Below are 12065 nucleotides of genomic sequence, written 5' to 3' on the forward strand. Positions count from 1 at the left end.
GCTAAAAGCCGTAGCCTTTCTGTCAGCTTTAAGATGCTGTCACTGGAGCTTCAACATGCACTTTGGGCAGCGAGTCTCAGAGTCTAGAAGGTTCCATGAGAGATGAAAATATAGTAGAAGAAGAAAGAGAGAAAGAGAAGGAGGATGAGAGAGGGAGAGCAGACAGGTCATGTTGCAGCTACAATGGGCCGATTCTTCTGAAAAAGTTGGCTTCCCTCCATCTCTCTGCCCTCTCTCCTCCATCACTCTGCCATCTCTCCTCTATCACTCTGCCATCTCTCCTCCATCACTCTGCCATCTCTCCTCTATCACTCTGCCATCTCTCCTCCATCACTCTGCCATCTCTCCTCTATCACTCTGCCATCTCTCCTCCATCACTCTGCCATCTCTCCTCTATCACTCTGCCATCTCTCCTCCATCACTCTGCCATCTCTCCTCTATCACTCTGCCATCTCTCCTCCATCACTCTGCCCTCTCTCCTCTATCACTCTGCCATCTCTCCTCCATCACTCGGTACACTCTCCTCCATCACTCTGCCCTCTCTCCTCCATCTCTCTGCCCTCTCTCCTCCATCACTCTGCTCTCTATCCTCCAACTCTCTGCCCTCTCTCCTCCATCACTCTGCCCTCTCTCCTCCAGCACTCGGTACACTCTCCTCCATCACTCTGCCATCTCTCCTCCATCACTGCCCTCTCTCCTCCATCTCTCTGCCCTCTCTCCTCCATCACTCTGCCTTCTCTCCTCCATCACTCTGCCCTCTCTCCTCCATCACTCTGCCCTCTCTCCTCCATCACTCTGCCCTCTCTCCTCCATCACTGCCCTCTCTCCTCCATCACTCTGCCCTCTCTCCTCCATCACTCTGCCCTCTCTCCTTCATCACTCTGCCCTCTCTCCTCCATCACTCTTCCCTCTCTCCTCCGTCACTCTGCCCTCTCTCCTCCATCTCTCTGCCCTCTCCTCCATCACTCTGCCCTCTCTCCTCCATCACTCTGCCCTCTCTCCTCCATCTCTCTGCCCTCTCCTCCATCTCTCTGCCACCTCTCCTCTGTCTCTCTGCCCTCTCTCCTCCATCTCTCTGCCCTCTCCTCCTCCACTCCGCCCTCTCTCCTCCATCACTCTGCCCTCTCTCCTCCATCACTCTGCCCTCTCTACTCCATCACTCTGCCCTCTCTCCTCCATCTATCTGCCTTCTCTCCTCCATCTCTCTGCCTTCCCTCCTCCATCTCTCTGCCTTCCCTCCTCCATCCCTCTGCCCTCTCTCCTCCATCACTCTGCCCTCTCTCCTCCATCACTCTGCCCTCTCTCCTCTATTTATCTGCCCTCTCTCCTCCATCACTCTGCCCTCTCTCCTCTATTTCTATGCCCTCTCTCCTCCATCACTCTGCCCTCTCTCCTCTATCTCTCTGCCCTCTCTACCCCATCTCTCTGCTTTTCCTGTTTGCTGTATCTGTGTGGAGATAAATCGCAACCACCAGAACTTCCTCAAGGGCTGGCAGGAGAGAGGGGTTAGAAACATGAAAGCCTCACGCTCAAATATTAGCTATCTGCTAAGTATACAAGATAAAAGAACACAGTTTCACAGTCTCAGACACACACACACACACACACACACACACACACACACACACACACACACACACACACACACACACACACACACACACACACACACACACACATACACACACACACACAAACACACACACACACACACACACACCACAAACACAAACAGGCACACTGAAAACAACAAAGTTGCATATTTACTTGTTGCTTCAGATACTTTTGGTTCTGTGGGAGTGGTGTCTCCTTGTTGGTGAGAAAGAGGGAGATGGAAAGAGTAGGAAGGGATGAGAGAGAGAGCAGAGAGCTCTTTTGGTTATCTCAACCCTCCTTATGCCCCCGCCACAAAGAGAGGAACAGGGAGATAAAGACATCCAATATTGCCTCTGCACCCTTTTTGGGAGCATGTTTTAACACGAGACCTGGATAATACATCCTCCCAAAACCCATTTACAAAGACCAAGATAAATCTACAGACCTTTATACAGCAGCCGTACTACAGACAGAGGAGGATGGGGAGAGAAAGGAGAGGAGGAGGTAGAGGAGGAGGAGGAACATGAAGGAGTGGGTTTTGTGAGAATGGGTGGATAGAGGGAGGTAAGGAGGAAAGGAGGAAAGGACAAGGGAGGGAAATGTATAAATAGAATAAGGGAGTAAGAGAGGGATGAGGCAAAAGAGAGGGATGAGGGAAAAAGAGAGGGACGAGGGAGAAAGAGAGGGATGAGGGAGTAAGAGAGGAATGAGGGAGAATGAGGGATGAGGGAGAAAGAGAGAGATGAGGGTGAAAGAGAGAGATGAGGGAGAAAGAGAGAGATGAGGGTGAAAGAGAGAGATGAGGGAGAAAGAGAGGGATGAGGGAGAAAGAGAGGGATGAGGGAGAAAGAGAGAGATGAGGGAGAAAGAGAGGGACGAGGGAGAAAGAGAGAGATGAGGGAGAAAGAGAGGGATGAGGGAGAAATAGAGGGATGAGGGAGAAAGAGAGGGATGAGGGAGAAAGTGAGAGATGAGAGAGAGAAAGAGAGGGATGAGGGAGAAAGAGAGAGATGAGGGAGAAAGAGAGGGATGAGGGAGAAATAGAGGGATGAGGGAGAAAGAGAGGGATGAGGGAGAAATAGAGGGATGAGGGAGAAAGAGAGAGATGAGGGAGAAAGAGAGGGATGAGGGAGAAAGAGAGAGATGAGGGAGAAAGTGAGGGATGAGGGAGAAAGAGAGAGATGAGGGAGAAAGAGAGAGATGAGGGTGAAAGAGAGAGATGAGGGTGAAAGAGAGGGATGAGGGAGAAAGAGAGGGATGAGGGAGAAAGAGAGAGATGAGGGTGAAAGAGAGAGATGAGGGAGAAAGAGAGGGATGAGGGAGAAAGAGAGAGATGAGGGTGAAAGAGAGGGATGAGGGAGAGAGAGAGGGATGAGGGAGAAAGAGAGGGATGAGGGAGAAAGAGAGGGATGAGGGAGAAAGAGAGAGATGAGGGAGAAAGAGAGGGATGAGGGAGAAAGTGAAGGATGAGGGAGAAAGAGAGGGATGAGGGAGAAAGAGAGGGATGAGGGAGAAATAGAGGGATGAGGGAGAAAGAGAGAGATGAGGGAGAAAGTGAGGGATGAGGGAGAAAGAGAGGGATGAGGAATCTAAACTTTTGTAGAGGGAAAAGTGGAAAGAGGGAATAATTTGAAGAACAAATAATGTATAATTCTCTAACAAATAGGTCCTCGTGACCATCTTGACAGACTAACCTACGTGTCCCAATGGGAGACACCTCTACCACTTTAACCCTTCTGCTAGTTCTAGTCAACGTGTCTTCTGTCCTCACGCTTCACATCTCATCCTCAGATTCACACCTCAACCACCACCTACACTACACAGGACATAGTCAGCAGGTATCTTGCCCTAAGGTGCCACGTTAGTGGGTTTTTACAGATTGTTTTTCAACTACTGTGATGTCACCCTACCCTACAGATTGTATCAGTTGTATCTTAATTTGACCTGTACTGTTGCAGCAAAATAAGTCTGCAACAGCAGGATTTATACGTTTAGTCCATAATGTTGCTTGATCGGTGATTACGGTATTAGCTGGTAAAAATGAGGCAACAGTGAATTCATGTAAATCACAAAGCTCATCTGCATTTCCTTCTAAGCAAAGAAATAATTCTCAGCAATGAAGGAGTTATCAAATTAAGATCCTACACGTGTATATTTGTCTGTGTCTTTGTAGGCTGAGAATAGTTCTTACCAGAGCATTTCAGAAACAGCCCAATGAGGAGACTCTCAGTTAGATAGCAAATGTTCAGCTTTTCCAAAAAGATTATTTGTGTAGGAGAAATCGCTCCGTTTTGTTCATCACCTTTGGCTAAGAAAAACCCCGAAAATTCAGTCATCAAAACGCCAAACTTTTTTCCAAATTAACTCCATAATATCGACAGAAACATGGCAAACGTTGTTTAGAATCAATCCTCAAGGTGTTTTTCACATATCTATTCGATGATATATCATTCGTGGAAGTTTGGTTTCTCCTCTGAATCACATGGGAAAATACATGCAACTGGAGATTACGCACCAATTTCGACGGAGGACACCAGGCGGACACCTGGTAAATGTAGTCTCTTATGGTCAATCTTCCAATGATATGCCTACAAATACGTCACAATGCTGCAGACACCTTGGGGAAACGACAGAAAGTGTAGGCTCGTTCCTGGCGCATTCACAGCCATATATGGAGACATTGGAACACAGCGCCTCCAAAATCTGGGGCATTTCCTGTTTGGTTACGCCTGTAGCATCAGTTCTGTGGCACTCACAGATAATATCTTTGCAGTTTTGGAAACGTCAGAGTGTTTTCTTTCCAAAGCTGTCAATTATATACATAGTCGAGCATCTTTTCATGACAAAATATCTTGTTTAAAACGGGAACGTTTTTCATCCAAAAATGAAATACTACCCCAGAGTTTCAAGAGGTTTTAAATAAGCATCAGAAATTGTCCTTATTTAGCATATCAAAATCCATGTCAAGATCCTAATATGGACCTCAGCCAACAGCTTTCAATGTGCTGAGAAAATATTCTACAGATCTAGGATCATACGTTTGTTACAGCAGGTCAATAATCCTTCAGCAGCAGGAAATGTGTATTATTATATATTATTATGTGGATTATAATTCATGGATTTTTTTTTTTTTGGTGTTGATACATTTTTCGTTTTTCATTTCCCCCTTCCTCCTCCTCCCATCCCCCCCTTCCTCCTCCTCCCATCCTTCCTCCTCCTCCTCCCATCCCCATGGCCTAGGTCCGTCTTCTGTGCGTGGTTCTGCGGCCCATCCCGTGCCTCCTGCCCTCATCCCTTGAACTTTGTGCGCCTACCGCTATCTCAGTGGATAAAGCTGGAGAACTGCAAGGTAATCCCGTTGTGCACCACTCTGGGTCCATGACCAATATGATCAATATATATAATGTCCTGCTAGAACAGTTGTTTGCAGAATTCACAGCCTGCTATGTTTGTGAACACCAGGGTTAATAATATATAGGCTTCTATATCATTCTAAATTAATTAATAATAATAATAGCTTTGTTTTAAAAATATCAATCTTTTGGAGATGATTTTGTTTTCAAATACTGTAAAGTGAGTGAAAAAAAGGACATTCTTGAACATGGGGTGAGAAAAATAAAGTCAGTTTGTTATTTAGAATTGATTTATTTTGGTTTTTAGACAGAGAGAAATCAGAATCCTACCAACTCCTCATGTGTCTCCCGGTCACGGCCGGCATGAGTATTAAACCAGCATTTGCAGCATAGAGGTTTGCTCTGACTGTCTTAGACCACTGGGCCACTCAGGCACTGGACTGGTCGGGTGTAAGCGGCCAACAAGGAATCCGCTGTCCTGGCGTCTCCCCCCCCCCTCCTCCCTCTCTGCAGATGACTTCGTCAACCATTTTGAAAAGAAGGTCGACGACATCCGATCCTCGTTTGCTAAGTCAAACGACACCGCTGGTTCTGCTCACACTGCCCTACCCTGTGCTCTGACCTCTTTCTCCCCTCTCTCTCCAGATGAAATCTCGCGTCTTGTGACGGCCGGCCGCCCAACAACCTGCCCGCTTGACCCTATCCCCTCCTCTCTTCTCCAGACCATTTCCGGAGACCTTCTCCCTTACCTCACCTCGCTCATCAACTCATCCCTGACCGCTGGCTACGTCCCTTCCGTCTTCAAGAGAGCGAGAGTTGCACCCCTTCTGAAAAAACCTACACTCGATCCCTCCGATGTCAACAACTACAGACCAGTATCCCTTCTTTCTTTTCTCTCCAAAACTCTTGAACGTGCCGTCCTTGGCCAGCTCTCCCGCTATCTCTCTCAGAATGACCTTCTTGATCCAAATCAGTCAGGTTTCAAGACTAGTCATTCAACTGAGACTGCTCTTCTCTGTATCACGGAGGCGCTCCGCACTGCTAAAGCTAACTCTCTCTCCTCTGCTCTCATCCTTCTAGACCTACCGGCTGCCTTCGATACTGTGAACCATCAGATCCTCCTCTCCACCCTCTCCGAGTTGGGCATCTCCGGCGCGGCCCACGCTTGGATTGCGTCCTACCTGACAGGTCGCTCCTACCAGGTGGCGTGGCGAGAATCCGTCTCCACACCACGTGCTCTCACCACTGGTGTCCCCCAGGGCTCTGTTCTAGGCCCTCTCCTATTCTCGCTATACACCAAGTCACTTGGCTCTGTCATAACCTCACATGGTCTCTCCTATCATTGCTATGCAGACGACACACAATTAATCTTCTCCTTTCCCCCTTCTGATGACCAGGTGGCGAATCGCATCTCTGCATGTCTGGCAGACATATCAGTGTGGATGACGGATCACCACCTCAAGCTGAACCTCGGCAAGACGGAGCTGCTCTTCCTCCCGGGGAAGGACTGCCCGTTCCATGATCTCGCCATCACGGTTGACAACTCCATTGTGTCCTCCTCCCAGAGCGCTAAGAACCTTGGCGTGATCCTGGACAACACCCTGTCGTTCTCAACTAACATCAAGGCGGTGGCCCGTTCCTGTAGGTTCATGCTCTACACCATCCGCAGAGTACGACCCTGCCTCACACAGGAAGCGGCGCAGGTCCTAATCCAGGCACTTTTCATCTCCCGTCTGGATTACTGCAACTCGCTGTTGGCTGGGCTCCCTGCCTGTGCCATTAAACCCCTACAACTCATCCAGAACGCCGCAGCCCGTCTGGTGTTCAACCTTCCCAAGTTCTCTCACGTCACCCCGCTCCTCCGCTCTCTCCACTGGCTTCCAGTTGAAGCTCACATCCGCTACAAGACCATGGTGCTTGCCTACGGAGCTGTGAGGGGAACGGCACCTCAGTACCTCCAGGCTCTGATCAGGCCCTACACCCAAACAAGGGCAATGCGTTCATCCACCTCTGGCCTGCTCGCCTCCCTACCACTGAGGAAGTACAGTTCCCGCTCAGCCCAGTCAAAACTGTTCGCTGCTCTGGCCCCCCAATGGTGGAACAAACTCCCTCACGACGCCAGGACAGCGGAGTCAATCACCACCTTCCGGAGACACCTGAAACCCCACCTCTTTAAGGAATACCTAGGATAGGATAAAGTAATCCCTCTCACCCCCCCCTTAAAAGATTTAGATGCACTACTGTTCCACTGGATGTCATAAGGTGAATGCACCAATTTGTAAGTCGCTCTGGATAAGAGCGTCTGCTAAATGACTTAAATGTAAATGTAAATGTAACAGACGAATAGCAATTCAGGACAGACGAATAGCAATTCTTACACTATTGTTCTAAATTCAATCACCTTCTTTATCCTCATCATTCAGTTCATTGAAATTCAATTTTTGAAGTCGTGCACAATTATCAGTGTATATTTGGTTTATGTCGTCCATTCAGTGTCAGTTAGAGACACAGTTGCGCCTTGGGACCCAAAATCAAAATCATAATCAGTGGTGTTACTCCCCCTTGTGGTGGTCTGGAGCAATGAAGTAGTGACGCAGGGTACCGTACTAAACCACAAATTACCTCTAAATCCCACAGCATAATCTCAAAACTTTGAGTTGAACAGCCACTGTATCTTGAATGTGCAGAGAAAACACAGATCTGCCTCAGTCAGTGTAAAAGACATCGGGATTCAGGATGTCAGAATATGGTGCACATCCACAAAACTCCAAACCTTGGAAAGAGTCTGTATTCTCTGGAATATCAAAAACATGCAAAAAAAAGCCCTCTGATATGAACCCTTTTTCGCTTACTGTCTCTTCTAACATGTATGTTTCTGTTCAAAGATATTGACTAGGGGGCGGCAGCGTAGCCTAGTGGTTAGAGCGTTGGACTAGTAACCGGAAGGTTGCGAGTTCAAATCCCCGAGCTGACATGGTACAAATCTGTCGTTCTGCCCCTGAACAGGCAGTTAACCCCCTGTTCCTAGGCCGTCATTGAAAATAAGAATGTATTCTTAACTGACTTGCCTGGTTAAATAAAGGTAAAAAAAAAACAGTTCAGTAAATCAAAAAAAGTAGCCTTCACATTGAATGGATCATTCTTAATATCTGAGTACTATTTGACCATGTTTACAGCCCAACATATTTTACTAAACATATTATGTGACAGCGTCTGAGACATGTCAAGACCTTGCCATGAAAAATGGAGACAATGCAAACCATGGTACAAGCCAAAAGGGAATTGAATTGACTAACACTCCGAGCTTTACGCAGAATTCAGGTACGATGAAATCAATATGAAATATAACGTTGCCAGTTTGAATGGATTATACAATCATGCACTGTCGATGCTCCTGACGGAGTTCAGTGGTGTTTAAGTTATTTTTTTCCAAACACAGCACGCATAATTATATCATACTTAATTAGTTGCTATCTTGTGTACAGATAGACAGATAGAAAGAGAAATGAGAGAAATGAAAATCTATAATTAAAGTGAAAAGTGATATGACTTTCCATAAACCACATATTGATTATCATTTTTAAACCCCTCTCTCACGCTCTGGAGTTTACGTACACATCTTTTGCTTTAAAGAGTACAGGTTCTGCATGTAAAATGTACCCCCTCCCCTCTCTTCTTCTTACGAACTGAATAATATAAATGGGTATTTTTGAAGAAGAAGGTATGTAGAGGACTCGTCTTTATGACCGTCAGTCATGAAGTAATAAGTGATGAAAGCGTTTCCAGGGATAGTTAGGCTTCAACGCGCTGCACTGGCCAGCACTTCAAACACATATAGGTATACACACACACACACACACACACACACACACACACACACACACACACACACACACACACACACACACACACACACACACACATACGCGCACACACACACACACTTCAAACGATCGCAGGTGCTTATTCTAAAAATGCTTCGATTTGTTAATGAGGCTGGTCCAGGAGAGAGAAATGAAAGGATGGAAAAAGTGAGATAGAAAAAACTGTCTGAAGTAGTGTAGAAAGAGCAGGGTTCATACACTTAACATCCTGATTCAACTGTTTTTCATTTACCAGGAACTTTGTGTCCCCACAAGCCTTTGGTTTATTCCTTGTCCTTGCAGGTAATAATAAACTATTGAAGAGCATCTTTTGGAAATTACTATCCTTTTAATCAAGCAGTTGAGAGATAATGAATGTGTTATACCACTGTGACTTGAGACCACTTTACTGACATTTTTTCAGAAGAGCCTGATCTCATAGACTAGACGTAACATAGTTAACCTACTCCGGGACACTCTAATTAGTATGATAAATTACATTTGGTATGGTTACACAAGACAGAAGGTTACTTATGTCAAAAAACAAATGTTGAGAGGTTGGTTGGGGTGGCCGGGTGGACATGTCATGTGGAAGTCTAGCAACCCAAAGGTTGTGTGTTTCAATCTCATCACGGATAACTTGCTACTTTGCAACTCCTTAACATGTTACCTAACTTTAGCCCAGCTAATGTTAGCGACCTAGCTCACATTAGCCACCTAGCTAACGTTAGCCACCTCGCTAACGTTAGCCACCTAGCTCACATTAGCCACCTAGCTCACGTTAGCCACCTAGCTCACGTTAGTCACATCAACTTGGAATTTGTAACATATCATATGATTTGCAAAGTCATAATATATTGTATGAATTGCAATTTCTATCATATCATACAAATTTAAATTCATATCATATAAAATGGATGATGGACATCCACAGATTAATGCATACCATACAAAATGTAACATATAATACAAATTGGAGTGTCCAGGATTTAATTACTACCCTGAGTCCAGGTTGCTCTGAACGGCCAACTCTCTGCTCTGAAAGTGTCATGACGTTTCAGACGGTCAGAGTCCTTGACCTGTTACAAAGAGTTCTAAGACAGAAAAATAACAGTCCTGTTGTGGTTTTCGAACACCCACACAGTAAAGAGCCCAGAGAAACTGGCACAGGCTGCAGAATGTCTAACTAGCATTTCTCAAATCTAGGTTCTTGGAGGTTGCAGTTTCTGCTAGTTCTTTCTCTTTGTCTGTCAGTTTCATTGATTGACCAGAGAGTCCAGAGGCCTCCCAGGCCCATATCACTGACTGATTAAATACAGTCAGACACTGTGGCATGGAGGACAGCAGTTCCAGACATCACTACACATCCCACTACTGTTCGCAATAGACTCTGGAGGACAGCAGGGTCCAGACATCACTACACATCACACTACTGTTCGCAATAGACTCTGGAGGACAGCAGTTCCAGACATCACTACACATCACACGACTGTTCGCAATAGACTCTATTTAACGGTGTGGTCCTTCAACTTTTGTCAAACAGTTTGAAGAGAGAAGAGGAGTGTGACTGTTGGCCATAATCCAAAACAGCCACTCAATGAGCGCCAACGGGAAAACACATTTGTTGCGTAGTTAAATATGAAAGGGAGTGGTCGTTTGCTAGCAATAGAAAGTAAATATAAACGTAGTGATTCACTAGACGGACAAAACGTTTTCATTTGAACTCTGTGAAATTCTGCTATTATGTCCGCCGGCCTCATTGTTCCAAACCCAACAGTTCAGAACCCCTAGACTATTCCATTTCCGTCTGTTGTGTTCTGTTTGATGACATAACCATAGTTCTAAAAGATAGTTCTGGTGTCAGAGGTTAAACAGCAGCATATCTATCCCCATCTCAGCCTGTAGTACGCTGTGATTGTGCATATATGTATGTGTGTGTGTGTGTGTGTGTGTGTGTGTGTGTGTGTGTGTGTGTGTGTGTGTGTGTGTGTGTGTGTGTGTGTGTGTGTGTGTGTGTGTGTGTATGTATGTGTGTGTGTATGTGTGTGTGTGTGTGTCTTTCAGAGTTGATGCTTTATTTTGGGAGGCTGAGATGCTTCTCTTGGCCCTGCATTGCCTTGCTGTCTCTATTGGGTTATCCATGCAGACATAAGCCTGGTGTTTTACTGATACTGCCTGTCCTTTTTATGATACTGGAAGATGAGATTTAAGAGGAAATCTGTGGAGAGGCGGGAAAAACGATGGATTCCTCTCCTCAGCCGTCCCGCCGGACAGACTAGCGTCCAATTTTTATTTGAGCGAAATACCTCAGAAAGAGGAGAGTTATGGACAAACAAACACATTCACAGTTTCCTTCTGTTGATCTCTCTCCATCCCTCCATCTACGCATTTATCTCTACCTCTCTACGCCTCTCCCTCTCGCTGTAGCGCTCTCCCTCTATACCTCACCTTCTCTCGCTCTCTCTCTTTCTCTCTCTCTGTTTTGGGTTTGGATTTAAATTCATCAATGCCCCTTCTTTCTGGTTGTGTTTTTACAGATCATTTGGTGGTTCATTAGTGAATGTAGGATAAATTATGTGTTGTCCCCTGACTGGAGGCATTGAGCATGAAATGCAGGGCTTATGATGCATTTTCATAATTACACTATATATACCAGCCATGCAATCTCCATAGACAAACATTGGCAGTAGAATGGCCTTCCAGAACCTTCAACGTGGCACCGTCATAAGCCCTGCATTTCCAACAAGTCAGTTCATCACATTTCTTCCCTGTTAGAGCTGCCCCGGTCAACTTCAAATGCTGTCATTGTGAAGTGGAAAGGTCTAGGAGCAACAACGGCTCAGCAGTTTAAGTAGCAGGCAACACAAGCTGAGTCCTAAAGTGCGCAGCATGTAAATCTGTCCTAAGTTTCAACACTCACTACCTAGTTACAAAACTGCTTCTGGAAACATCAGCACAAGAACTGTTTGTTGGGAGCTTCATGAAATGGGTTTCCATGGCCGAGCAGCCGCACACAAGCCTAAGATCACCATGCACAATGCCAAGCGTTGGATGGACTGGTGTAAAGCTCCCTGTCATGGGACTCTGGAGCAGTGGAAGCGTGTGCTCTGGTGTGATGAATCACGCTTTACTATCTGGCAATCCGACGGACGCATCTGGGTTTGGCGGATGCCAGGGAAATGCTACCTGCCCCAATGCATAGTGCCAGCTGTAAAGTTTGGTGGAGGAGGAATAAGGGCTGTTTTTCATGGTT

General features: G+C 46.0%; 1 pseudogene; it reads left to right on the forward strand.

The window, feature by feature from the left end:
• Positions 1-11797: 11797 nt before the first annotated feature.
• LOC115123294 (glyoxalase domain-containing protein 4-like) overlaps positions 11798-12065 on the forward strand; it is an 11416-nt pseudogene continuing 11148 nt past the window's right edge.

Source organism: Oncorhynchus nerka, linkage group LG14 (genome assembly GCF_034236695.1).
Source record: "Oncorhynchus nerka isolate Pitt River linkage group LG14, Oner_Uvic_2.0, whole genome shotgun sequence".
Lineage (NCBI taxonomy): Eukaryota > Metazoa > Chordata > Actinopteri > Salmoniformes > Salmonidae > Oncorhynchus > Oncorhynchus nerka.